The sequence below is a fragment of the Nuphar pumila genome, chromosome 9 (genome assembly GCF_984573655.1).
Source record: "Nuphar pumila chromosome 9, dmNupPumi1.hap1.1, whole genome shotgun sequence".
NCBI classification, from domain to species: domain Eukaryota; kingdom Viridiplantae; phylum Streptophyta; class Magnoliopsida; order Nymphaeales; family Nymphaeaceae; genus Nuphar; species Nuphar pumila.
Genome location: NC_143257.1, coordinates 25880833 through 25907151, shown reverse-complemented (window position 1 = coordinate 25907151; position 26319 = coordinate 25880833). Strand labels below are relative to the sequence as shown.

General features: G+C 38.9%; 1 protein-coding gene across 3 annotated transcripts in view; it reads right to left on the bottom strand.

Annotated features, from left to right (window-relative positions):
- Positions 1–26319, bottom strand: part of LOC149828508 (pentatricopeptide repeat-containing protein At2g33680-like) — a 45414-nt gene that overhangs the window by 5212 nt on the left and 13883 nt on the right. The gene's annotated exons all lie outside the window — the stretch shown is intronic.

Sequence of the window (26319 nt, the reverse complement as noted above, 5' to 3'; positions counted from 1 at the left end):
AACAGTGCGTACTCCATCAAAAGTTAGATCTGAATCTTCAATTAGGTCAATCTTGCTTCTAGTCTGCATCAAGTTTTGCAATGCTTATGGTATTTCCATTATCACTTTTGTGCATATAAGCATATAGTCTTGAGGTGGCCTTTAGTCACTTTGAATCTTAATGTCTTTCAATCAAGCTTAAAGGATAGAGACTCCACCATAAAGATGAACTATTGAAGGGATATTTTCAAACATTATGTAGGCTACATACTTCCTTTCTTAGCAGTGAGCATTTTAAAACAAGACTGATAACCTTGTAAAATCAAAGTATTAAGTTCCTACTTTGTGAATTTGTGATATATCTGAAGTAACTAATTATGCTAATTGCAACTTATAAGTTATAACAAATGTCTTTGCACTGTTTATTTATATTATAAGATGTGAGATAAACTGTATAAATATACTAGTTCACTTTGAGTAGGGTGATGCTGATGGCCTCATACCATATCTGTGTACTTCTCTGAGCGAATGCAGGTATTTAAACAACTTATGAAACTGATGACACTGATCAGTTGGATGACAAGGAAAACTCTTGAAAGAAATTGTCAGCACATAAATTTCAAATGGCAGTGATAGATAATGCTACTGTCTAATGTGTTTTGAGCAGTTATAAATAGGGGTGGGCATTGGGATCGGGTACCTGATGGGTAGTCAGGTACCTAACCCGAGATGGATTGGGTTTGGCTGCCTTGTGCGTCCTAATAAGTTTCAGGCCTGATGGCCCAATCAGTAAATGGATTGGGTTTCAGGTAGGAAGGAAGAATACGAAAAATGACTGTATTGTACGAATAATTTGATAAGATTTTTTAAAACCCTATAATTTTTGCTATTCTCCCAATGTTCAAAATTGCAAATACCCAACCTCATTAGGACCCTTTTACCCTTCGCAATTGCGAATTGACGGGTTATTGCGATAACATTGTACTGCTCATCGGCTAGTGCAAACTCTCACTCAAATCCAGAATCACACGTTTTCTTATGCAAACCTCACGAACTCGCATAAATTTATTTGCAAAAATTTGGTGAAACTGAAACCACTAAAATCGCAAATATCCTACTTATTCTCATATACTTCACGAATTTACATAAATATATGTGCGAACCTTCGGTTAGACTGAAACCACTAAAGTCATAAATATCCTACTTATTCGCATATACTTCACGAATTCACATAAATATTGTGCAAACCTCCAATTAGACTGAAATCACTAAAATCACAAATATCCTACTTATTCGCAAATATTTACGAATCCGCATAAACATATATGTGAACCATTAGTTAGAATGAAACTAATAAAATTGCAAATATCCTACCTATTCACATATACTTCATGAACAAGTTCGCATAAACATATGTGCTAACCTTCACCTTAGTTTAACTAAAGGTCGCAACATCGCAAATATCGTACTTAAATAGTTACCAATTTATGACATATATGCAATATTTATTATTTTTTACAAAGTTCATGAATCATATATAAACCCGTTGTTCGCACCCCCATGACTATTTTTGCATAAGAATGATAAATATTTGTGAAGATGAAAAGTCCGCATAAAATAATTGCGAAAGTTGATAAATTATGCAAAAATAGCCTTGGGGTGCGGACAACGAGTTTATATATGATTCACGAACTTCGCAAAAAATAAGAAATATCGTATATATGACATAAATTCACACATATTTAAGTACGATATTTGTGATGTTGTGACGTTCGATTAAACTAAAGTGGAGGTTCGCACGTATGTTTATGTGAATTCGTGAAGTATATGTGAATAAGTAGAATATTTGAGATTTGAATGGTTTCAGTCTAACCAGATGTTCGTACATATGTTTATGCGAATTCGTGAATATATGCAAATAAGTAGGATATTTGCAATTTTAGTAGTTTCAGTCTAACCGGAGGTTCGCACAATATTTATGTGAATTCATGAAGTATATGCGAATAAGTAAAATATTTGCGATTTTAGTGGTTTCAGATTTACCAAATTTTCATAAATAAATTTATGCAAGTTCGTGAGGTCCGCATAAGAAAATGTATGATTCTGGATTTATGTGAAAGTTTACACTAGCCGACGAGCGGTATAATTTTATCGCAGTAGTCTGTCAATTCGCAATTGCGAAGGGTAAAAGGGTCCTAACGAGGTTGGGTATTTATGATTTTGGACATCGAAAGAATAGCAGAAATTATAAGGTTTTTAGGCAAATGTGTCAAATTAGTCATTCAGTACGGTCATTTTCTAAAAAAAAATATCAAGAAAGCCAGTCTAGCATGGCCCATTTACCAATCGGGATTAAAGGACCGCACAGACTCACTTGGAACCCAACCTGATAAGACGTGGGTCCTTCCTAATGTCCACCCCTAGTTATACAAGTAGAAAATGAACAAGGGTGAAGCCAAGGCTGTGATGACGACAAACCAACAAGCAAAGTGCAATGAGAAAAATTCATGAATTTGTTTGCACAAAATTATGTATGGTCGATCATCTCCTCCCCGTCCCCCCCCCCCAAAAAAAAATGCAATTCAGAGCATGACATGTTTGCAAACTCACCTGAAAAAGTGGCTTATGAATCATTTCCTTAGGTGAGAAAAAAATTCATAGGAAAACTTCCCATAAAAAATGATTTGTACATTTGCAAAACATATAAAATATTTCAAAAGTGGTCTTACTGTCCGTGTAAAATAGCATGTTTTTTTAAAAAGCCTCACAATTTGTTGAAATCCTCCCATGTTCAAAATTTTGATTTTTAGAACATGCTTGCCCTTCTGCAAATATAACACTACATTCAGAAATCATTGTTGTAAATGTCCTCAAAATGTGCGGACCTCCTTTTATTTAAAAAAAAATCACATAAGGGGTGCAAGTAGGAGGACGGTCACAAATGTGTGAGGACATTTGCATTCGAAGGTCAGGACATTCGCAAATGTGAGAGTATTTAGTTAAAGGATGTTCACAAATATAATGACATTCACAAATCATGTTCGTAGATGTCCCCAAAATGTGCAAATTTCCTTTTACTAAAATCACATAAGGGTTGCAGATAGAAGGATGTTCGCAAATGTGTGAAGAGATTTGCATGTGAAGGTCATGACATTCACAAATACGAGAGTATTTAGTTAAAGAATGTTCACAAATATAGTATGACCTTCGCAAATCATATTTGCAAACATCTCCAAAATGTTCGAATCTCCTTTTACTAAAATCGCATAAGGGGCACAGGCAGAAGGACGTTCGCAAATGTGTGAGGACATTCGCATGCGAATGTTAGGACATTCGCAAATGTGAGAGTATTTAGTTAAAGAAGGTTCACAAATATAGTACGACCATTGCAAATCATATTTGTAAATGTCCCTAAAATGTGTGAACCTTCTTTTACTAAATACTTCATTGGCGCCAAACAAGAGACATAAACATGGCTTCTTTCCTGCCCCTCAAGGATTTTTTATTGAAACTAGACCCGAGAACCCTTAATGAGGAGTGGATGCATACACTGGTACGATGTGTGCAAACAGGTGGTTTCTCATGAAAGGACATGTTGCCTATCTTCACGAACTCGGGCCTCGACCAGACCCAAGGACAGTGCCCTGTTGGAACAGCCCATGCCAAGCATGATGACTCTATCCTTCGGTTGATGCAGGTGACCAGCCGACTTCATCCAACTTTGTTGGTGGTACCCGACATGTGCAACCCTCAATGAGTTATCCATGTCGCACCGCTTGCGGTGCAGCTGAACGTGACTAGTGTCCTCTGTTAGTCATACATGACCTCCGTGGCCATGTTTTACGGAGTCTCACTCATTGAAGAGAGAGGTGGGCCCACTCTCTCTCCAACGGGTGAAACCGCCCAGAATAAGAGCCTTATCAAAAATGAAGCGTGATTCATTTTTTATAAGCTCAGATTATGAAACAGTTACCCTTTTCACGTTGGTTTATCGACTACCCAGGAGGGAGTAAATCTCCAGCGTAACTTCTCTTATTTAAGAGAGGGCTTACTCACCGAGATATTGAAAAAATGAGTGAGTGCAAACCCCTCCTGAAGCAGGCCGTAAATCATTCTCTCGCGCATCTGTCTACATCAATCCAATAGTGGTATCAGAGCTAGAGGTAGGCAGTATGCGCAGAACCATCTCTGGATCGACGTTTGACGCTCAGAGTCACGAATCACTGATCAACCATCACTGAAAAATCAAATCGGCAAAAACAGGTCAGTGCTCTCTGTTGTTTAGGCCAGAGTTACCAGAAGCGCCTAGGTGTATGGGGAAGCGTGCTTCCCCGAAGCACATTTCGGAAGCGCGAAACGCAGCACTTCTGAAACGTGCAGGGAAGCAAGCTTTTTTTTTTGGAAGCGCGCTTCTCAAAAATGGGAAGCGTGTTTCCCTTTTATGGGAAACGCACTTCCCATTTATGGAAAGCGCGCTTCCCCCTCGCTTCCCCATTTTTCCATTTTTTTTTTTTCGCTTCCCCCTCGCTTTCGGTTCGCTTCCTAGGTCGCTTCCAAGACGGTTCGTAATTTTCTTCTAAGTTATCCCACGTTTCCCGCTTCCTAAATTTTTGAAAGTGCCTCGCTTCCCGCTCCCGCTTCCCCGACTGGTAACTCTGATTTAGGCACATCAGACAGGTCGTCGGATTTCGACGACCCTTGCTCCTAGCAGACCTTGACTCGGGTCTGCCCGTGAAAGTAAAAAAAACAGTTTTCTCTTTCGGTTTTATTTTGGATTTGGGAAAAACCAAATTTTTTTGCACAAAAGGGATTTGATCCCCCGACCTCTGTAACAAAAAAAAAGAGAGTTGGGGTCTCCATTTCTTTTTGGAAGGTTGTCTGTAGCAGGCGACCTCAACAAAAAAAACAAGAAGAAACGAATAAAAAAAAAGGAAGAAACACAGAAAAAAAAGGGAATCAAGGTCGCCCTTTTTTTATTACAAAATAAATAAATAAATAAAAACAATAAAAAATAGGGAGAGGAAGAAACACATTTTTTTTTCTTTTTTCAAAAGTTTTTTTCTTTAGAAGGTCGTCAGTTACTAGCGACCTCTCTCTCCTTTGTTTCTTTTAAAAGAAGGTCGTCGGCATCGGGCGACCTCCGTAAATAACACAATAAAAAAAAGGGGGAGGGGGGCATTAAGAGGAGGAAGAAGAACACAGACCCCGAATCGGGGCCTGCATCAAATAACACTGTGTTACATAAAAAAAAAGGTTTACCTATTTTTTCACAGTCACTGGTTTATTAACACACCGCTGCCAAACTATTTTTTCCAGCAAGATCGACCTCTGAGGTCTGCAAAACCCTCATCTGACAACTCTGAATATAAAAAAAATGGGGGGGGGGGGGGGGGGGGGATTACCATTTCTTTCTTTCATCACCATTTTTTTTCTGTTTTTTCTGGTGACCAAACCGAATAACCCCACAGAAAGCCCCTGCCCACTTGCCTAAATAAAGGGAGACGAAGGCGGCTGGCCAGAAAAGAAAAAGAGAAGGGAAGGAGGTTGCGCCCCTTCCCGCTTCTAACGGTCAACAAGGAATGGGTGCAGCCCTTTCCCCGATGGCTAAAAGCAAAGGGAGCAAGGAGGCGGAGGCGGAGACAGGGGCTTCGTCCCTACCTGCCGGAAATACAAAGGCGGTAGGGTCATTACCCGTGTCGGCCTGCCAAAAAATAAGAAGCAAGAGCAAAAAGCCCCTGCCGATCGATCAAACGCAGGCAGCAGGGGGCGACGCCGCCTGCCAGAAAATAAGAGGCAGGGGCAAAAGCCCTCGTCGATCGATCTAACACAGGCAGCAGGGGGCATCGCCCCTGCCAGCCTGCCAGAAAGGAGAAGAAGAAGAAGAAGGCAACAGAGGGAAGGAGGTAGTCGGGGGCGTACCGGGAGGTCACCGGCGCACACAGGGGGTCCCTAGCTCCGGTGAGGGTTTTGTCGACAGAGGGAGGGAGACGGCATCGGGGACAAACGACGGGGCTGCCAGAGAGGGGGTCGGTTGCGGTCGTTGGAGGTGAGAAACGAGGGGGAGAAAGAGGGAGTGGGATCAGGGGGGTGTCGGCTGGGGCTCGTCAGAGGCTTGCCGGCTGGAAGAATGGCGAGAGCGGGAGAGAGGGGCGAGGGACGTGGCACAGGGGAGGAAGAGAGAGGTAGAGAGGGTTTCTCGAGTGAGAAACCCTCGTCCCTCTATGTCTTTTTAAAGACACGAGGGGTATCTTACCGGGTTTGTATCCAAAAAAAAAATTTAATACGAGGCTTTACATCCTACCCTCCTTAAAATAATTTTGTCAGCAAAATTTTATTGCATTCAACGCTAAAAGTACAAGTCAGGGTATTTCTCCCTGATATCAGCCTCAGGCTCTCAAGTATATTCATCAATCCCGTGATGCTACCAGCGAACCTTGACAAGAGATATCGTCTTTGACCTAAGCACTTGGTCTCGTCGATCAACGATTGTCACTGGTCTTTCTTCGAACGTCAAGTCCCCTTGAATATCCATATCATCATAGTGAATGATGTGCGATGGGTCGTGAATGTACTTTCTCAGCATGAATATGTGGAACATGTTGTGGATCTGAGCGTACTGAAGAGGCAGTGCCACATGGTAAGTTGCCTCACCGATCTAGTCCAAGATCTCGAAAGGTCTGACAAATCTAGGACTCATCTTCCCCTTTTTCTCGAACCGGAAAACTCGCTTTGTTGGAGATACTTTTACAAAAACCATATCTCCTGTCGAGAAGGTGAGTTCTCGACGACGCCGATGAGCGTAGCTCTTCTGCCGACTCTGGGCAGTGCGGAGTCGCTCTTGAATCATTTGCACTTGCTGAGTATAGTGATAGAGCACTATCAGAGAATCCAGCTTCCGTTCGCTGACCTCGTCCCAATAGACAGGTGATCGACAAGGTCTCACGTACAAAGCCTCGTAAGGGGTCATCCCGATGCTAGCATGATAACTGTTATTGTACGTGAATTCGCCAAGACTGGTATGAGAATCTCATTCTCTCTTCCAATCCATCATGCAAGTTCGCAGCATGTCCTCCAAGGTCTGCATGGTGCGTTCAGACTATCAGTTACACTGAGGGTGGAAGGCAATGCTGAACTTCAACTTCGTGCCCAAAGCTAATTGAAGTTGTCCTAGAACCTCGAAGTGAATCTCGGGTCACGGTCGGAAATAATCGAGACCGGGACACCATGCAGCCTCACAATCTCCCTGACGTAAAGGTCCGCCAAACTGTCCAATGACTGATTGAGGGGAAAGAGAAAAAAATGAACCGACTTAGTGAGTCTATCGACGATCACCCAAATCGCATCGTGTTTCCTCCGCGTCCTTGGCAAACCAACGAGGAAGTGCATATTGATGTCCTCCCACTTTCATTGTGGGATTTCCATTCGCTGCATCACTCTGCCTGACCTTTGGTGTTCGATCTTAATCTGTTGGCAAGTCAAACACTTTGAGATGTACTCGGATATGTCTCGCTTCATTATGTTCCACCTTGCGTTCCTTTCGTAAGGTTTTCAAAATGATGCCTAAATGCTCATGATGTTGCTCCCGGCTTTCAGAATAAACCAAGATGTCATCGATGAATACGATCACGAAGGTATCCAAAAATGACTTGAACACTCGATTTATGAGGTCCATGAAAGTTGCAGGTGTGTTTGTGAGTCCAAAGGACATAACGATAAACTCGTAGTGCTCGTATCTGGTCTGTAAGGCCGTCTTGGAGATAACATCTCCCTTAATTCTGAGTTGCTTGTACCCAGATCTAAGGTCGATCTTTGAAAAGATCCTGGCCTTCTGCAGTTAGTCGAACAAATCCTCGATGCGTGACAACGGGTACTTATTATTTATCGTGGTTTGGTTGAGCATTTGGTAATTGATGCACAACCGCAACGATCTATCATTCTTCACGAACAAGACAGACGCTCCCCACGGTGAAACGTTGGGGCGAATGAATCTTTGATCCATTAACTCCTGCAGCTACTTCTTGAGCTCCTCGAGCTCGGCTGACGCCATCCGGTAGGGTGCTTTGGAAATTGGCACGGTACCTGGTACCAATTCAATGTTGAATTCTACCTCTCGAGGCGGGGGAAGTCCTGCAGCTCCTCCGGGAATACATCTGGAAACTCACGAACCACGTCCAGATATCTGATAGGGACTCGCACCGGTTCGGACTAGACGACACTAACCAAGAAGGCAGTGCATCCCTTAAGTAGTTTTGCGCCTTCAATGATGAAATCATTCGGCTTGCACGGAGAGGCATTGCAAGCTTGAAATCCACCCTAGGCAATCCTGGTGGAGACAAAACGATTTTACCATCACGGCAAAAGACCTTTGCATGATATTTGTGCAGCCAATCCATGCCTAAGATGACGTTAAATTCGATCATATCAAGCAGGATTGCACAAGCAGGCAGATGCTAATCTGCCAAAACTACGTCCAACTCTAGCACATAGGTAGTACAAACCGTGTTTTTTTCCTAATAGGGTTATACACGTCCAGGGCATTATTAAGGGGTTTTACAGGTATATGCAATTGATTAACAAAATTTACAAAAATGAAGGATTGTGTTGCACCACAATCGAAAAGTACGAAGGTCGCTTAGTTAGCGACTAGAATGGTACCTTGTATGAGTTCCCCCTTGGTCAATTGCTTGGTCGTGGCGGCATAGACGCATCCTGGTGCCTTCTTCTGACCGCTCAACTACGGTTGCTACGACTGATGTTGCTACTGCGGTAGCCGAGGGAGCAGAGGTGCTTCGTTGTTTCGCCTGAGGTCATTGATTGCCTTCTTGCGGCACTCTCGTATGTAGTGGCCCATCTTGCCACAATACAGGCAACCGCCTGTCTCACGAGGGCAAGCTTGTCCGCTATGCATCCGCCTGCACTTGGGGCAGACATCACCAGCCTACTGCCTAGCTGGAGGGTTGCTCTGAGGCCGTTGACGCTTCGGAGGAGGAACCTGCTTCTTTCCTCCTTCGATCTTCACATGAAAGGGCGGCCGGTTGACTTAGCCGTCGGATGGTGTCTTCTGATCACCACTCGCAGCGGGTGGCTTCCTGCTCTGGGTGCTCTTAGAGTGCTCCCAGTCTTCTCTCAGGAGGGTGGCAGCTGCAACCACCGCTGAGAAGGTCGAGGGCATACTAGTGAAGACCCGATGCCTGAGTCCTTCCCTCAACCCCCGAATAAATTTCTCCACCCATTCGCGATTGTCTTTCTAATAGGTTGGGGCAGTAGCGCTCCAGCCTCTGGAATTTGACGATGTAATCTGTCAAGCTCAAATTGTCATAACTAAGCTCCAAGAACTCTACCTTCTTCTTTTCACTCGCATGAGGGGGAAAATAGTTCCCCAAGAAAGCCCTTATGAAGGCTTCCCAAGGGATCGCTGAAACTCCCAGAAACTGCACGTCTCGGGCCGTGTCCCACCAGTTGCAGGCATCATCCTTCAGCCAAAAGGTCCCGAATAAAGTCTTTTTGTTGTCTGGGACCGACAAAACTTGGAACACGCATTCCACTTCCTTAACCCAGTTCTCAGTCATGTCTGGGTCGAGCTTGTCGACGAAGGTCGGGGGATAGAGCTTCAAGAATTTCTCATATGACACTGTCGTATGCTAGCTTGACTCAGGAAAGTGGTCTGAGTTTTGGAAAACGATTTTTAAAACAATATTTTTAATGAAAACAAGTGTGAAAACCAAACACCAAATAATGAAAACCGACTCGCACAAGTGGTGGAGTCTGGGTCGAACTCAGTGAACGGGAAATACTTTGTATTAAATCACACAACTAACTACTCTTTATTGCCAAAAATAAAAATCAATTAATTGAGTAAATAAGGAAAGAGTGCAGCCCTCTGCGGAGGACTTTTAATAAATGAATAATGGCCTTATTACAAACCCCAAATTAATTGAATAATAAATACTGATCTAAAAATAAGAGAAAAATCTTCAGTGCTTCGAGTCCTTTAGTCTCCTTGATCTTCTTCTATGTTGAGCACTTTTGCATGGTTTGATTAAGGGCTGCCTAAGGAGCTCTTTTGAGAGCCTGAAGGGACCTCAAGGGGCACTTCGAGGGCTCGAAATAGGGCTCACCGTACATCCAAACGCTCTCCTACAAAACAAAAATCACAAAACACAGCGGAACGAATGGAACTAAACAAAATCTACTATTTAAAATTCAGCAAAACTAAGCATCTAAACTAACTAACTGCCTACACTAGAGGACAAAATAGCATAACAAACTACTAACAACTACGCTAACCCACTAATTAATTTATGGCAAACCGAATGACACGTTAACTGAAATTTAGAATAAACTACGAATTAGCTAACAAGAAGACAAATCCACTACTTAATAATCTAATGATAGAACAAAGAAAGCTTGAACAATATTGAATAAAGAGGGACTAACTAGGCATGCAATATACTAAAACTAATTACTAATTAAAGGACGTGACCAATGAAAACCAGAAAATATAAACCACCTAATTTAATATAACCAATCCTAAACAAATAAAATAAAACCAGTCTTAATTAAGAGAACCTGTTAAAACTATGGAAGGGAATTATGCTAATTTAAATGTGACAATAACTCATAAGTTTTATGAATGAATAACACACTAGTTATTGATAGCCTATGCAAGAAGTTTTATCTAAAAATCATGCTAGTACTTTTTCTCAAATAACATTAACCTAATGGATGAAGCTATCTAAAAAGTTTAACACGCAGCATTACACTATTTCAACAAAAACTAACTTTGGACGTGTTTAATAAAAATGAGACGATTCATGAAATAACACGTCCTGTTCTAAGCTCTTCGAACATAAATTATGAAATGAGGTTATTTCAAAACACAACAGCTGTTGTGAATATGCCAGTCTTGAATGACTAACGTCAATCACGCTGGCATGCATGATTGGTGTTAGTCCAGAATTTCAAAACAGCATTGGATGTGTTCGATCGTGATTTGCACTAGCGGCAATGGGTTCGCGTGATCGAAATCATGCAGATCTATGATCAGAACATGCCGAAAACAAATATGTGATATGCCGTTAATGCTCGGCGTGCTTTGCGATTACACGATTTATTTAACACAGATCTTGCAGCCCAGTTCGACGGTCTAAAAAAATTCAACTAGGCAAGAATCAAATATACAAAAAAAAACTCATTAGAGCTAATTTTTATGATGACATGCATGATGCATGCAATGATCCTACGAGCTACGGAAAAGGGGGGGGAAGAGACTTACCAAACGGCTCGCCTCCGATGGAAGAGTTGAGAAGAAGTGGTTTTTCCGTTGAGCAGCGCGCACCTCCGTCGAGTAAGGCAAGAAAAACCGGTAACAGAGGAACGCTAGAAGCAAGACGAATCCAAGGAAAAGAAGAGAACGGGAGAGAACCGGTTGGGAACGAAGAGGAGGAAGAAGAGAAGAGAAGAGGGAGAAGAAGTCTGCGTTTTTTCAAGAGGGAAAAACATGGAGGTGTGCTGGAAAAGTTTTATTTATAATAAAAATTAGGTTAAAACACAATTTCTATGGAAGTCCGAAATATTTTCAAAAAATTTCAAAAGAGGTCTTCCTCAAAGAGGTGTTTTTTTTCAAAAAGGGTTTTCCCTAAACTAATTAAAAATTAGTAAAACACTCCTAATCTAATTAAACTACGAATTAAAAAAATTCTAACTAATAAAAACACCAAAAAACGCAGGGCCGAACCGAAAAATGCGATTTTTTCCAAAAATTCAATTTAAAATCATTTCTCAAAAGCATTGATAAAAATGGGTTTTTAATGCAATTTTATCATGAATCATGTGTAAATAGAGATGAATAAAATGTAAAAATATATGCATAATCAGAAAGGGTGCTTGATCTCTTTGTGAACGAACCTGGCTTCGTATTGCCTCAACCAGGGAGGGAGACGGCGTCGAGGACAAACGACGGGGCTGTCGGAGAGGGGAAAGGGAGTCGGTTGCGGTCGCTAGAGGCGAGAAACGAGGGGGAGAAAGAGGGAGTGGGATCAGGGGGTGTCAGTCGAGGCTCGCCGAAGGCTTGCCAGCCAGAAGAATGGCGAGAGCAAGAGAGAGGGGCAAGGGACGTGGCACAAGGGAGGAAGAGAGAGGTAGAGAGGGTTTCTCGAGTGAGAAACCCTCGCCCCTCTGTGTCTTTTTAAAGACACGGGGGGGTCTTACCGGTTTTGGATCCGACCCGGGTCCATTTTTTTTTAATACGGGGCTTTACAATAACAATAACAACAACAATTTTCATAATCAGCTTATCATTCAAGCATTGAAACAAGTATCATGCAATAGCAATTTTCATACAAGACAAAATAAGTATGAATGCATGAACTAATGCAGAACATTAAAGATGCATGATTAAATGCACATGCATGAATAACTTATTAAGTCATTAATCAGAGTTATTTTTGTATGCATATCTCTATTAAATGCACACAATTTTAATTTTCACTTTTCCTTACGGGACACAACAATTTTTAAAGTCTAAGTTAGGTCCCAATTGTAACTTAACACACAATTTGTAATTTATTCCTGGGTTCCACACTTATTCCTCGACTGATACCAGGAATCAGCACCATCCATTGGAACATTAGTAATCAATATCTAATGTCGGGACATCAGGAAAATTAGCATCTACTTACGATACTTTCTTGGTATACCAATAACTACAACTGAGTCAATAACACCACCCCTAGGCAAAGTAGCTGAAATCTCCATAAAATCGTGGCCGGAAGGTGAACCACTACATCGGGCTCACGGGCACAATGACACACGGAGTTTTAGTATCCTCACAGTTTCTCCAAAACCGTCATATAAGATTCTCACACTGTGGAAGGCACATAAAGGAAGAAATTAATTACACTATTTATTTCTTATATCTTTTTAAACAAATTTCAAGTTCTTTACACAAGAACCGTTTGGCAAATCAACATGCAAAACCCAACTTGGGCCTTGACCAACTAAATTTTAACAGTGTAATTAATTTTGAAAAGTCAATAATTTCATAAACAATTTTGCAATGCATAAAAACGATTTTGAAACAACACATGCTCATGGCCGACATGGCCTGCAGTGGTTCACATCTGACTACAAAAGTATCTCAAAGTGATTTATGCATCTTTTTGCAAAATCTCAGTGAACATGCAACACACTTGTTCAAGACATGTTCACAATGCACATTCGATCATACAACAAGAATGCACATAAAAATCAATTTGCATACGCATGCAAACAGATGCTTGCAACACAGATTAACATGATTCAATTCATGTATAAACTCCCAAACATGCACAATATCACATTTATGCAATATCAAATAATTTCAAAATTTTCATGTGTATGATATGCACACTTGCATCATAACAATTGAATGTATGTCATGCATAATTAATATTTAAAACACGCATATGGCACCCTAGAGTCCATATGATTCAAATCCGAACATAGCAAAATTGTTCAAAAAAACATAACATGCCAACACTCAATCTGGTTCATGTACAAGGTTGTGCACCATGAAATTTGATTCATGTGCAAACCGTGTACATATATATACATATTTTTGTACCATCTAGCACCATGACACGCGGTCAACCGCATGTCACTGCTATGCTAAAGCAAGCAACAGCATGCTGTGCTGCCAACAGTGCACAGCAGTGTTCTGCACAACACATATTGGCTGCACAAAGGGTGCAGCTCATCTGCCCCCAGCAACTCGCCAAATGCATAGCAGCAAAACAGTGATATGCATAATCAGCAAATCAGTTCATATAAATAGTCAGCAAAACAAATTTTCTTCTTTAACGGCAAAACAGTTTGATAAGTGTAACAACCAAACATTATGTTATGCAATCTATAAAACAGATTTGCTATGTATAACACAAACCAGTTTTGTATGCATTCAGCAAAACAGGTTTGCTATGCATAACAGCAAAACAGTCTCTTATGCATAAACTTTTGTAACAGCGAAACGTTTTGTTATGCATGACAACAAAACAGTTTGATAAGCAAAATTCAGCAAAACAGTTTGGTATGGATGACAGCCAAACAAATTTTGATATGCATAACAAAAAACGATTTGATAAACATAATAGCAAAGCAGATAGATATACATAGCAGCAAAACAGATTGTAACGACCCTAACTCCGACCCGTATAAAGTGACAATTTTTTTTTAAACAATTGCGGAAACATTCTCAGAAACCTAAGGTCTTACAGTCGTAATCACATCCACAACCACAAGGGATCTTACACCACAACCACAAGGGATCTTACACTACCATCACTGAAAGCAAACCAACTTTATTCAATCAAATTTATAATGACTAGAGACCAAAAACATGAGCAATAATAACAATCACAATAATAAAAATAATAAGACAAGTATCTAAAGTAGAGCCCCTCTGGCCAAACTGAACACTGTCTAGCAGCCATGTAGTCCTCATAGCTCCCCTAAAGTAGCAAGTCTCATCACTGAGTCTCAGAGGCTGTAAAAAAAAATACAAGGTGGCGGAATGTGAGATCCTGCATACGAATTCTGCTATCAACAAAAAGTAGAAAGAACATAAATTAGATTCAAGCAATATTTGTAGAGGAAATGTAACAACTATCTCATGCTTCAATTGATCATTTATGCACTCTAAGAATAAGAATTATGTAACAGGAGATATTACATTGCAGAAAGAAATAAAGTTGCATGATCTAATGCAGGACAGTAAAATGTATGGATTCAATGCACATGCATGAATAACTTATTAAGTTATTATCAGAGTTTTCTTTCTGTATGCATATCCCTATTTAATGCACACATTTTTGTTTCTTTTTTTATTACCATAACCCGCAGATACTCAAAACGGGTAAACAATTGTCAAGTTCAAGTTGGATTCTCAGTTGTAGCTTAACACACAAATTGATATTTTAATACTGGATTTCCTACTTGGCTCTCGACCAAATTCAAGATTCAACATCATTCATCAAAACATTAGAATTCAGTATCTAATATCGGGACATTAGAGAAATAAGAATCCACTAATGTCACTTTCTTGGTATACCAATAACAACAGTTGTGTTTACACACCACCCTCAGGCAAAGTGGTAGAATCGCCTTAAAATCGTGGGCGGGAGGTGAACCACCTAGTTGAGTTCAGGGGCACAAACGCACACGGAGTTTTAGTATCCTCACGATTCTCCAAAATCGTAGTCCAGGATTCCCACAGTAAAGAAGGGACATCCAAGAGAACATTAATTACATTGTTTTCTCATTTATCTTTTCATTCAAAATAATGTTTTATTTCAATTCTTTGTTTTAGAATTCAGCATGCAAAAGCCAAACATTCATTTCGCAAATCTAACATGTGAAACTCATCACAAGACCACGGTCCGATTTAATAGTTGTGTTACCGATCGGCCAAAATTTTTGTCGAAACAATAATGACGTTGTGAGGAGCGTCCCACCCTATGGTCCAATCCAATGAGATAAGGTCCAAATATCCTGGGTTATATCCAACCCAATCTATCCCTAATTAGATCCAAATGTCATGGATTATATCCAACCTAATTGGGTTGGATCCAAATACCATTAGTTAAATCCATTACCTAATTTAAGGTCCAAATCCATATTTAATCTAAATATGAATTAGATCCAAATACTAAGGTTTAGATCTGAATATGACCCATCCAAGATCCATAAAAACCCTTGAACACCTCTTGAACCCTTGTGGGCCACCACGTTGACACATGACACCCCATTGGGTTGGGTGTGACTCTCTGGGTCTCATAAGGAACCTAGGTTGAGTCCAAAATATAGTGCGATCAATTTTAAAAAATCAAATTCTAAATCTGATCCAAGTGAAAAAAACCCAAAATAGAGGCTGGTGTAATTTGAAAAACATTTTTTCTGAACCAACCCATATCCAAAATCGCGAAATCGGATCTCCTACAAGATCTACAGTTTATAACGGATCTAATTAGATTCCTAGTTCAACTTAAACTCTAGAATTTTGCCTGAATTTAACTTGATTTTAACATTAATTTAACTTGAATTTCGCTTAAATTTAAAAGTTAAAATAAACAAAATTCACAGGTATTACAACTACGGTTCTAACTGTGGTCATCCTAGCAACAGGTGAAAAGGTTTCCTCATAATATTTTCCATCCTCTTGGAAGTATCCATTGGCAACTAACCTAGCTTTGTAACTTTCAAGGGTTCCATCACTCTTGGTTTTTATCTTATAAACTCATCCACAACCTATGGGTTTCTTTCCTAGGGGAACATCTTGAACAGCCCAAATATTCGCCTTTCCTAAAGCATCTAATTCTACCCTCATGTTTTCTACCCATTCAGAATATTTCTTTGCTTCAACATAGTGAGGGTTCTATGTAGGAATTTATTAATGCAATGTAAGCTTGATAGGGTCTTGATACTCTCGATGACATTCTAGTTTGTATTTCTACATGGTTTTCATTAGTATATTTTTCAAAGGTACATGAATGTTCAGAACTACTATGCCTGGAATATTGAATATTGTCCTGATTTTGAGATTGTTCTTCACTTATGTCATTGTCATGAGATTTTTCTTCACTCACCGTATCATTTTTGATATCTTGATCTTTCTTGAAATATATAGTTTCTTATTTTTAAAATCAAAGCATCTATAGCCTTTTTGGTTATTTGCATATCTCAAAAAGGCACAAGGAATAGCACGAGGAGAAAGTTTATCATTTCTATCAGTGAATACAAAACATTTGCATCAAAAACCCTTAGTCTAGAATAATCAGGAGTAAGTTTGAAAAGTTTTTCAACTGGTGATATATTTTTCAAGACAACAGATGGCATTCTGTTAATAAGATAAAATGCAGTCAAAGTGGCTTCGGCCCAAAATTCTTTAGGTACTTATTTTAAGATAAGCAAAGTTCATGTGGTTTCTATGATGTACCTATGTTTTCTTTCAGTCAAGTCATTTTGTTGTGGAGTGTAGGGACAAGACTTTTTATGTGTAATATCATTTGATTCCAAGTAATCTTTAAAATCTTTTGATAAAAATCTTTCCCTTGAATCAGTGTGAAAGATAAAGATATCCTTTTGAAATTTATTTTTGACCAATTTGTGAAATATTCAAAAATATAAAAAAAACTTCAAATTTATGTTTGAGAAAATAAATCCACGTGTGTCTAGTAAAAGAATCAACAAATATCACATAATATGCAAACTCACCCTTAAATACAACAGGTGTTGGGCCCCAAACATCTGAATGCACTAACTCAAACGGTCGTGTAGATACAAAAGTTCTTTCTTGAAATAACAATCTTTTCATCTTGATAAGAATACAATCTTCACATGTAAAATTTTCAAGATTACAAAATTTTTCCATATTTGAAAAGTGCTGGATTTTGGATATATTAGGATGGCCAAGTCTTTTATGTCATAAATCCAAATTCAGTTTCTGAACATTATAACAGAAGATATTTTTGGGTATTTCCAAAAAATCCATGTAGTATAAGCCTCCTTCCCTATGGCCTTCTCCAATCAATTTCCCTTACTGGTGATCCTTCACTCAACAACCAATAAAAGAGAATGAAACATTATACCCATGATCAGATAATTGAGAGACAAACAAAAGATTTAGGTTTAACTTGGGAATATATCTAATTTTTGGAATAGAAAAACTTTTTTAAATTTTTTCAAAACTTTATATTCCCTTTGTCTCAAGGGATGTCCCATCTGCAATATAAACATTTGACCAGCTTGAGTTACGACATTCGGATAAGATATCACCATTTGGTGTCATATTAAATGAGGCACTTGAGTCATAAAGCCAAAAAGTCTTACCGGGGTCAGAGATGCCAACAGAAGAGACCGCGGCTCCGGTTGATGAAGCTCCTTTGAGTAGAAATTGGAGAGCTTCTACAAGTTGAGTCAAAGACATGCTCTCAATGTTTGATTCTTGTGTAGCTTTGAGCTCACTTGACTCTTGTGCAACCGATGTTGCCTTCTTCTCATAGGGCTTGTTTAATTCAAGACAATATGTCTTGACATGTCATGGTTCACAACAATAATAACAAATAATTTTTTTCTTTTCAAACTCATTGCCTTGTTTCTCATAGTTATCATTATTTGGTCTCTCATAATGTGGTAGTTTGTAAGCATGGATATGGTTTCCCAACGTAGATACGACTAGGATTGAATCATCATCTTCTTTAGATTTCTTTTTTTTAAGTCTATTTTCCTCTATACTTAGCTCTAGTATCTTCAATAGAGGAAACTTTTTCTCTACGAAGAAGAGCTGATTTGGTATACTCAAACTCCGGTCTTAGACCATTGATGAATTGATAGAAATGCTTCGCATCAATTTGTCTTTGACGGAGTTCTGTCTTCAGACAATGACATTGTGACTCAAGAAGAGTCAACTCATTCCAATGGTCGAACAACTAACTAAGGTATTCTCTAATATGTTTTCCTCCTTGAGTCATAGTGTGTACTTTGTCTTGTAAGTTGCAAATATGGGCAATATTTTTAAGAGAATATATTCTCTTAAGACTCGAGCACTTCTTGATATCAACACTACTAATGAGCCAAAACATAATCTTGTCATGTCACATTCTCTATTCTTTTCATTCTTTCTCATGTGTGGCTATAGCCTTAGTTTTTTCTGCTTCCGTAAGAGGTGTCTCTTTTTATCCTTCTATCTTAGTAAGGATTAGCTTGAGTTTCAAATCCAACCCATCCACTAATCCCCATATGAAGTGCTTTATGATTAAAGCCCATGTTACAAAGTTTGTGAAATGAAACACGATATGCACAATCACAATGCCAACAAAGGGCTACATAAGTGCACAATCACAATAGGATCTCAAATGAATCAAACACAATCTCACAGAAGAGACAATATTACAATCTCACAAGAACAATAGTAAAAAAAAAAATTATATTATTACACAAAATGCTTGTGAAAAGCATTACATAACAAGTAGTGACATGTAAGAGTCCAACAATCGCTGGACTGCCTCCAACAGTCATATTTATGATCGTTGAGAGCAGTCCAATGACTAGTTGGATTGCCTCCCAACTGTCATATTGACTTTACAATAAAAAAACAGAAAAGTAAAAATAAAATAAAAGACTCTACCATCCCTAGTTGGATGTATTCTATTACAGGACATTAAATGACCAAAATACCCTTGATATACGTATATTGTATAAATATATGTATATCAGTTAAATAAAAAAATATATACACTGTATTTTAACACTCCCCTTCAAACTTACGATGAGATCATCGAAAGTTTGTTAAGGAGAAACAAAAATCTCGATAGAAAAAGAACTTTGGTGAAGAAGCCCGCAATCTGAAACTCAGACTGAACATATGGTAAAGTAATCGTCCCCTTCGAGTATTCTTCTCAAACATAGTGGCAATCCATCTCAATATACTTTGTTCTTTCATGAAACGTATGATTGCTAGCCATATATATGGCACTTTTGTTATTGCAGCACACCTTTGAAGGTTCTGAAACTGCTACCCCTATATCTGAAAGTAAGAATCTCATTTATACGACCTCAGATGTTGTTGCAATCATCGCCCTATATTCAGCTTTCATGGAAGACAAAGGCACTTTCTATTGTTTTTTGAATCTCCAAGAAATGAGATAATCACCTACAAACACATAATGGTTGAATGTCAGTGATTGGGATCTCCTCTCCAGTGTGAATCAGTAATAAGCAATGAAATTTAACATAGATGTATTAAACTATTCTTAAAACAGCACCCATGTAAACTGATGTAGGCGCAAGATGAAACTAACTAGCAGTATGTACTTCATGCGCAATATCCGGTCTCGTAATAGATAAGTACATTAGTGATCTGATAAGTTGCTTATAAGGAGTTGGATCATCTAATAGGACTCTGTCCTCAACTCGTATTTTAGCATTTATTACTTTAGGAGTGTCAGCATATTTTATGTCTATGATTCTCGAACGTGCAACAATATCAGTTCTAAACTTTATTTGAGACAAAATGTATCGTCTTGGCGAATATATTACTTGAATACGTAAAAAATATCTTAAGAAATCAAGGTCAGTCAGATCAAAAGATATCTTAAGCATAATTTTAATTTCTTCAATTTTCTTCTGATTATTTTCAGTGATGATCATATCATCAACATTCAAGAGCAATAAGACGAGTGAAGTACCTATAGATCTTACAAAAAGAGCAGTGTTAGTATAACATGATTTAAATCCAAAATTTATCATAGTTCCACTAAACCGATCATATCATGCTTTAGGAGTTTGTTTAAGCCCATATAAAGTCTTTCGAATATAAAGAACCATACCATTTTCAATAGTCAAACCAGGGAAAGATCCATGTAAACTTCTTCATTTAAATTTTCATTTAAGAAAGCATTCTTTATTAGAAGTGCCACTAGTTTGGCAAACTTTATTGAGAAAACCGAGAAAGAATGGAAGGGGAGAGGAGAGAGAAGAGAATTCGTTCTTTTGGGAAAATCTGCAGGCACTTCCTTGCTTAGTGGCTGCACTAAAACATCATTATAATAAATAGGTTTACAATACTTTTACATGGACAAAACTGCCCCTGTGTTAGTAATGTATATTACATTACAATATAAAATATACATGTGAACTATATGGATCCTCTACCGGATCCATATTTGATCCATATTCTAATATCCTCCCTCAAGTTGTGCATGGGAGTAAACCATGTGCAACTTGTTCTTCAGATACCAGAAACGGTTACTTGTAAGACCTTTTGTGAACATATCAGCAACTTGGCCTTCTGAAGGTACATAAATTGGTTCAATCTCTTTGTTTGCTACCTTTTGTCTGATGAAATGTTGGTCAATCTCAATATGCTTTGTCTGACTGTGGTGAACAGGATTGAAGGCAATTTATATAGCACTTCTATTATCACACATACGAGTCGAACTTGAGATACTCTCTCCCATTTCTGTAAGTAGATGCCTGATCCAGGTCACTTCTGTTGTGGTGGCTGTCATAGATCTATATTTTGTCTCTGTGCTAGATCTTGCCACAGCTTTTTGTTTTCTGCTGCTCCATGAGATAAGGTTGCTTCCAATGAAAACACAGCATCCTGAAACAGATCTCCTTTCATCTGGGTCCCCTGCCCAGTCTGCATCTGTATATGCCAATATGTCATGTTTCCGTGTCACCCATGAAGATTGTACATATGTGAGTCAATCACCCACCGTGCCCTTTAGATAGCGAAGAATACGTTTGACGGCATCCATGTGGCCAGTCTTTCGTTCATGCATGAACTGAAATACTTGATTTACATAATACAATGTCTGGTCTAGTAAAGGTAAGGTATTGCAACATGCCCACTAAACTGCGATACTTGCTTGCATCAGGATATAACTCACCGTCACAAATACTGAGTTTTTGATTGACAGCGCTAGGTGTAGGTACAGGTTTGCAATCTGTCATTCCTGCTTTGGCCAGAAGGTCAAGAGTGTATTTGTGTTAATTCAATGACATTTTTTCATCCTGTCTGTCCACCTCAACACCAAGAAAATATCTCTGTTCTCCAAGATCTTTCATCTTGAATCGCATATTTAGTAAAGCTTTAATTCGTTGAATATGATCTGGAGCATTGCCAGTGATCACTATATCATCAACATATATAAGTAAGAAAACCACAGTGGTTTCATCCTTGTATATGAATAGAGAATGATCTAGTTGGGAACGAATGAAACTGTAGTTCTGAACCTCTAAGGAAAAGCTTTCAAACGATGACCTGAAAGCTTGCTTTAAAACATACAATGCTCTGGTTAATTTGCATACATATTTTTTTTTGTCTCCCTCTGCATAACCTTGAGGTTGCTCCATGTAGACCTCTTCCTTTAACTCCCCATGAAGGAATGCATTTTTAACATCAAGCTGATTAAGAGTTCACTCATGTTCAACTGCCAGGCCAAGGACAATACGAATAGTTCCCATTTTCACCATTGGGCTGAAAGTCTCATCATAATCTTGACTGTATTCTTGAGTAAAACCTTTGGCAACAAGACGTGCCTTGTATCGTTCAATGCTGTCGTCCGGTTTATACTTAATCTTATACACCTATTTTGAGCCAACAACATTTTTATCTGGGGAACGACCAACTATCTCCCATGTTTGACACTCATGAAGTGCCTCGATCTCCTCATTCATCGCTTCAACCCATTTGTTAGATTGAACAGCTTGACAAAACCCAAGTGGTTCCTCATGTTTTTCAATCTTGGATAGAAAGATCTGAAAATTCATAGAGAAGTTATCATAACTCACCCATTTTTCAATAGGGTGCCTTATCCTGCCTGATCTTCTTGGTGCCTCTTTGTTACTAGACAATGCCACGTGTTCTTCAACAGGTGCATCTGTTTGCTCTCTGGGTCTCCTGGTATAGACATTTCCTTTGTATCTCAGACATTCTGTTTTTGATACCTTATATGAGGTTGTCTCATCATGTATGCTAGCAGGAGCCAAAGTGGTATGTTCAGCAGCATGTGAAATAAGTTCAGCACTGAGCCATGGGTCATACCAATTAGTAGCTGCATCACCATGTTCACGATTGTGATTGGCTTTATTTTTCATAATACTATTTTCATCAAAAACGTTTCTAGAAATTATGATCTTCTTATTGGCAAGGTCATAGCAACTGTAACCTTTGTGTTCATCTACATAACTTACAAATTGGCATATAGAGGCTTTGTCCTGAAATTTAGTTCTCATGGATTTGTCAATATGTACATAGCATGTGCATCCAAAAACTCGTAACTCATCATAATCAGGATGTACACCAAAGAGAACATAATAGGGAGACTGATTTTTAAGGATAGGCATAGGAAGACGACTTATCACATGAGTGGCAGTGTGAAAAGCTTTTGTCCAAAGACTAATGGGCAAGTTCCAACCATGCATCATGCTCATTGCACTTTTCACAATATGTCTGCGTTTACGTTCAGCAATTCCATTTTGTTGTGGAGTGTAAGGGCAAGAAACTCTACAATGTATCCCATTATCTTGGAGAAAATCTAAAAATTCTTTGGAGGAATACTCACCACCTCCAGCACATTGGAGAATTTGAATATTTTGGGAGAATTGAGTTTTAACGTAGGCATGAAAGTGACGGAAAATAAGAAAGACCTCTGATTTGTGTTTCGTAAAGAATATCCAGGTAAAACGAGAGAAACTGTCAATAAAAGATACATAATATTTACTTCCAAAAGAAGAAGAATTGGGGGCTAGGCCCCAAACATCAGAACATATTATCTCAAAAGGCATGAAAGCTCTTTTATTTATTTGATGAAAAGGAAGTACATGACTTTTGCAGACCTGACAACTGGGACACATTTTATCCTTCAATGAAGGTGAAACAGACTCTGAAAGAAAACTATTGGATACTAACTTTTCAATAAAGACTTGACTACAATGACCAAGACGAGAATGTCAGAGATCTGACTTATTACATTTGGATATACTTAGGACACTTTTAGAGACATGATCAGACTTGGACTTTAGGACACTGGAGGCTGGATATTCATTGAAGACATACATGTTTCCACGTCGCTCCTCTTTAGCGAACATCTCCTTCGTTTGAAGATCCTTGACAAAGACAGAAGTAGGTGTAAATTCCACAGATGAATTGGTAGAGTCAACAAGCTTAGAAATAGAGACAATATTTTTCTTTATGTTTAGTGCATGAACAACATCAGATAAAGGAATGGATGACTCAGACAAAGGGATGAGGACATTGCCTATGTTTGAAATAGGGTGGTGAGTTCCATCTCCAGTTACAATATTAGATTTACCAAAATAGGGAGTCAAAGTAGAGAACTTACCTACATTTCCAGTGACATGAGTTGTTGCCCCAGAGTCAACATACAATATTTCATCATCATTTTGTTTCATATTCAAGTTGGCCATCGCAGATAGGAGAAGATCCTTAGCATCATCACTGACCTGAAATGTACCTGCAGATCCTGATGTAACAACATTTTTATTGTTTTGCGTTCTATTCCGATTTTGTGGGTTGAACCAGCTGTTGGCTTTGATGTGACCTCGTTTGTTACACTGGTAGCATGTGGGAACATTCTTTGAAAAATTGACAGTGGAATTTGGTGTAGGTAGTAACCCACGTCCACCCTGGATTGGAGTTCCCCTGCCTCTGCCACGTCCTCCTCGTGCACGATCAGCTATCATCTTTGTGGCAAGAACCTCATGCATAGATGATTGTCCAACTGAAGCATCAGACATGCTTTTCAAAGTCATCTCGTACTGAAGGAGTTTGGCATGTAGTTCCTCAAAACTGAGCAACGTAGGCAAGCATAATAAAGAGGTAACACGAACGTGATAATCTGATCCCAAAGCATTCAGTGTCTGCTGCACCTTTTCTTTATCGGACACTGGATACCCAACCATGGCTAATTGATATGTAATGCTTTTGACTGGATTTAAGAATTCAATAATGCTCATTGCCCCCTTTCTTAACATTTGAAATTCACGTTTAAGGAACACTTTAGCCTCTGATATCTGGGAGTAGGTCTGAGCTAAAGCCTCCCACAAGACTTTAGATGTGCAATCATCAGGAATGGAAATCAATACTTTTTGTGACAGTGTGGAAGTAATGTACGCGACGAGGGCCTGATTGCGCTTCATCCAAGTAACAAAAGCAAGATTGTGAATAATATTTGGTAATCCTCCGTCCTCTTTGGCTTCAGTTGTGATAAATTCTGGAGGCAGTGGAGTGGAGTCATCCAAGTGACCTAAAAGATCTGAACTTCGAATAAAAGGGGCAATTTGCCTTTCCCAGGTTAGATAGTTGTCTGTAGTTAGCTTTTCCGAAACTAGTTGCCCCAGGAAATTGGAAGAAATACCCAAATTGGCTGAAGTATCCATTTGTAGACTTATTGACAGATTTGCCTCTTTTTTTTCTTTTCTTTTTTTGACAGGTACTAGTCATTGAAACTGGACTGTTTTATCATAAACTGACACAGTTGACAGAAATCGGTATTAGAATGGGCAGGCGTGACCAGCAGATTTAGAGCTCGTATTGGGATAAGATTAGGTATTAGAATGGCAGCCAGATTCCAGACCACAAAAAATATGAGAATGAACCAATTCAAGATTCCAGACCACAAAAAAAATATGAGAATGAACAGATTCCAGACCACACAAAAAAATATGAGAATGAAAACAAGAAACAGGTGAAAAGAAAGGAAAACGAGAGAAAAAGGCGAGCATGTTTCTGTTGTTGTTGTTTTTGCAAGAAAAGATAGAACCAGATTCACGTGACTAGGCAGGTCACGTGATATGAAAATGAAACAGGAAAGGAACTCGGCTTTTGCATAAAAGGAAGGAGGCAACGAGAAACGACGATAGCAGAAATAAAAATATTTCAGATCTACGATAGAGAAACTCAGCAAGTGAAATTAGAAGAAGTAGAATAAGAAGAAAGGAAAGGAGTTGGGTGTGACCTGTCGACGATGAGAGGAAGCCGACCTCTCACGTTGAAGGAGCGACTCTTCACGCCCAAAACCAGCGCCGCTCTGATACCATATTAGAACTGCCTCTAGTTTAGCAGACCTTGTTGAGAAAACCGAGAAAGAATGGAAGGGGAGAGGAGAGGAGAGAGAAGAGAACTCGTTCTTTTGGGAAAATCGGCAGGCACTTCCTTGCTTAGTGGTTGCACTAAAACATCATTATAATAAATAGGTTTACAATACTTTTATATGGACAAAATTGCCCCTGTGTTAGTAATGTATATTACATTACAATATAAAACATACATGTAAACTATATGGATCCTCTACTGGATCCATATCTGATGCATATTCTAATATTCTTAACATCTACATGATATATAGGTCGTTTCCTAATGAATGATACTGCAACTAGAGTCCTAACTATGGTCATGCGAGCTATTGGGGCAAAGGTTTTCTCATAATTTATACCATATTCTTGGGAATACCCTTTCGCAACTAATCTTGCTTTATATCTTTCTAGAGATCTGTCACTCTTTATTTTGACCTTAAATACCCATCTACATCCTATTGTCTTCTTTCCCTTGGACAGATGTTGAATTTCTCAAGTATGGGCCTTATGTAATGCATCTAATTCTATTTTCATAGCCTCAACCCAATCTTTTATGTTTTTGGCCTCTTTATGGTTGGATGGTTCATGATATGAGTGAATTGCTAGAAGACGTGACCTATAATTTAGAGAAAAAGATTCATACGAAACAAACCTACTTCGAATTCTAGGTATTTGCTCAGATCTTTTAACAATGGGTTCTTCTAC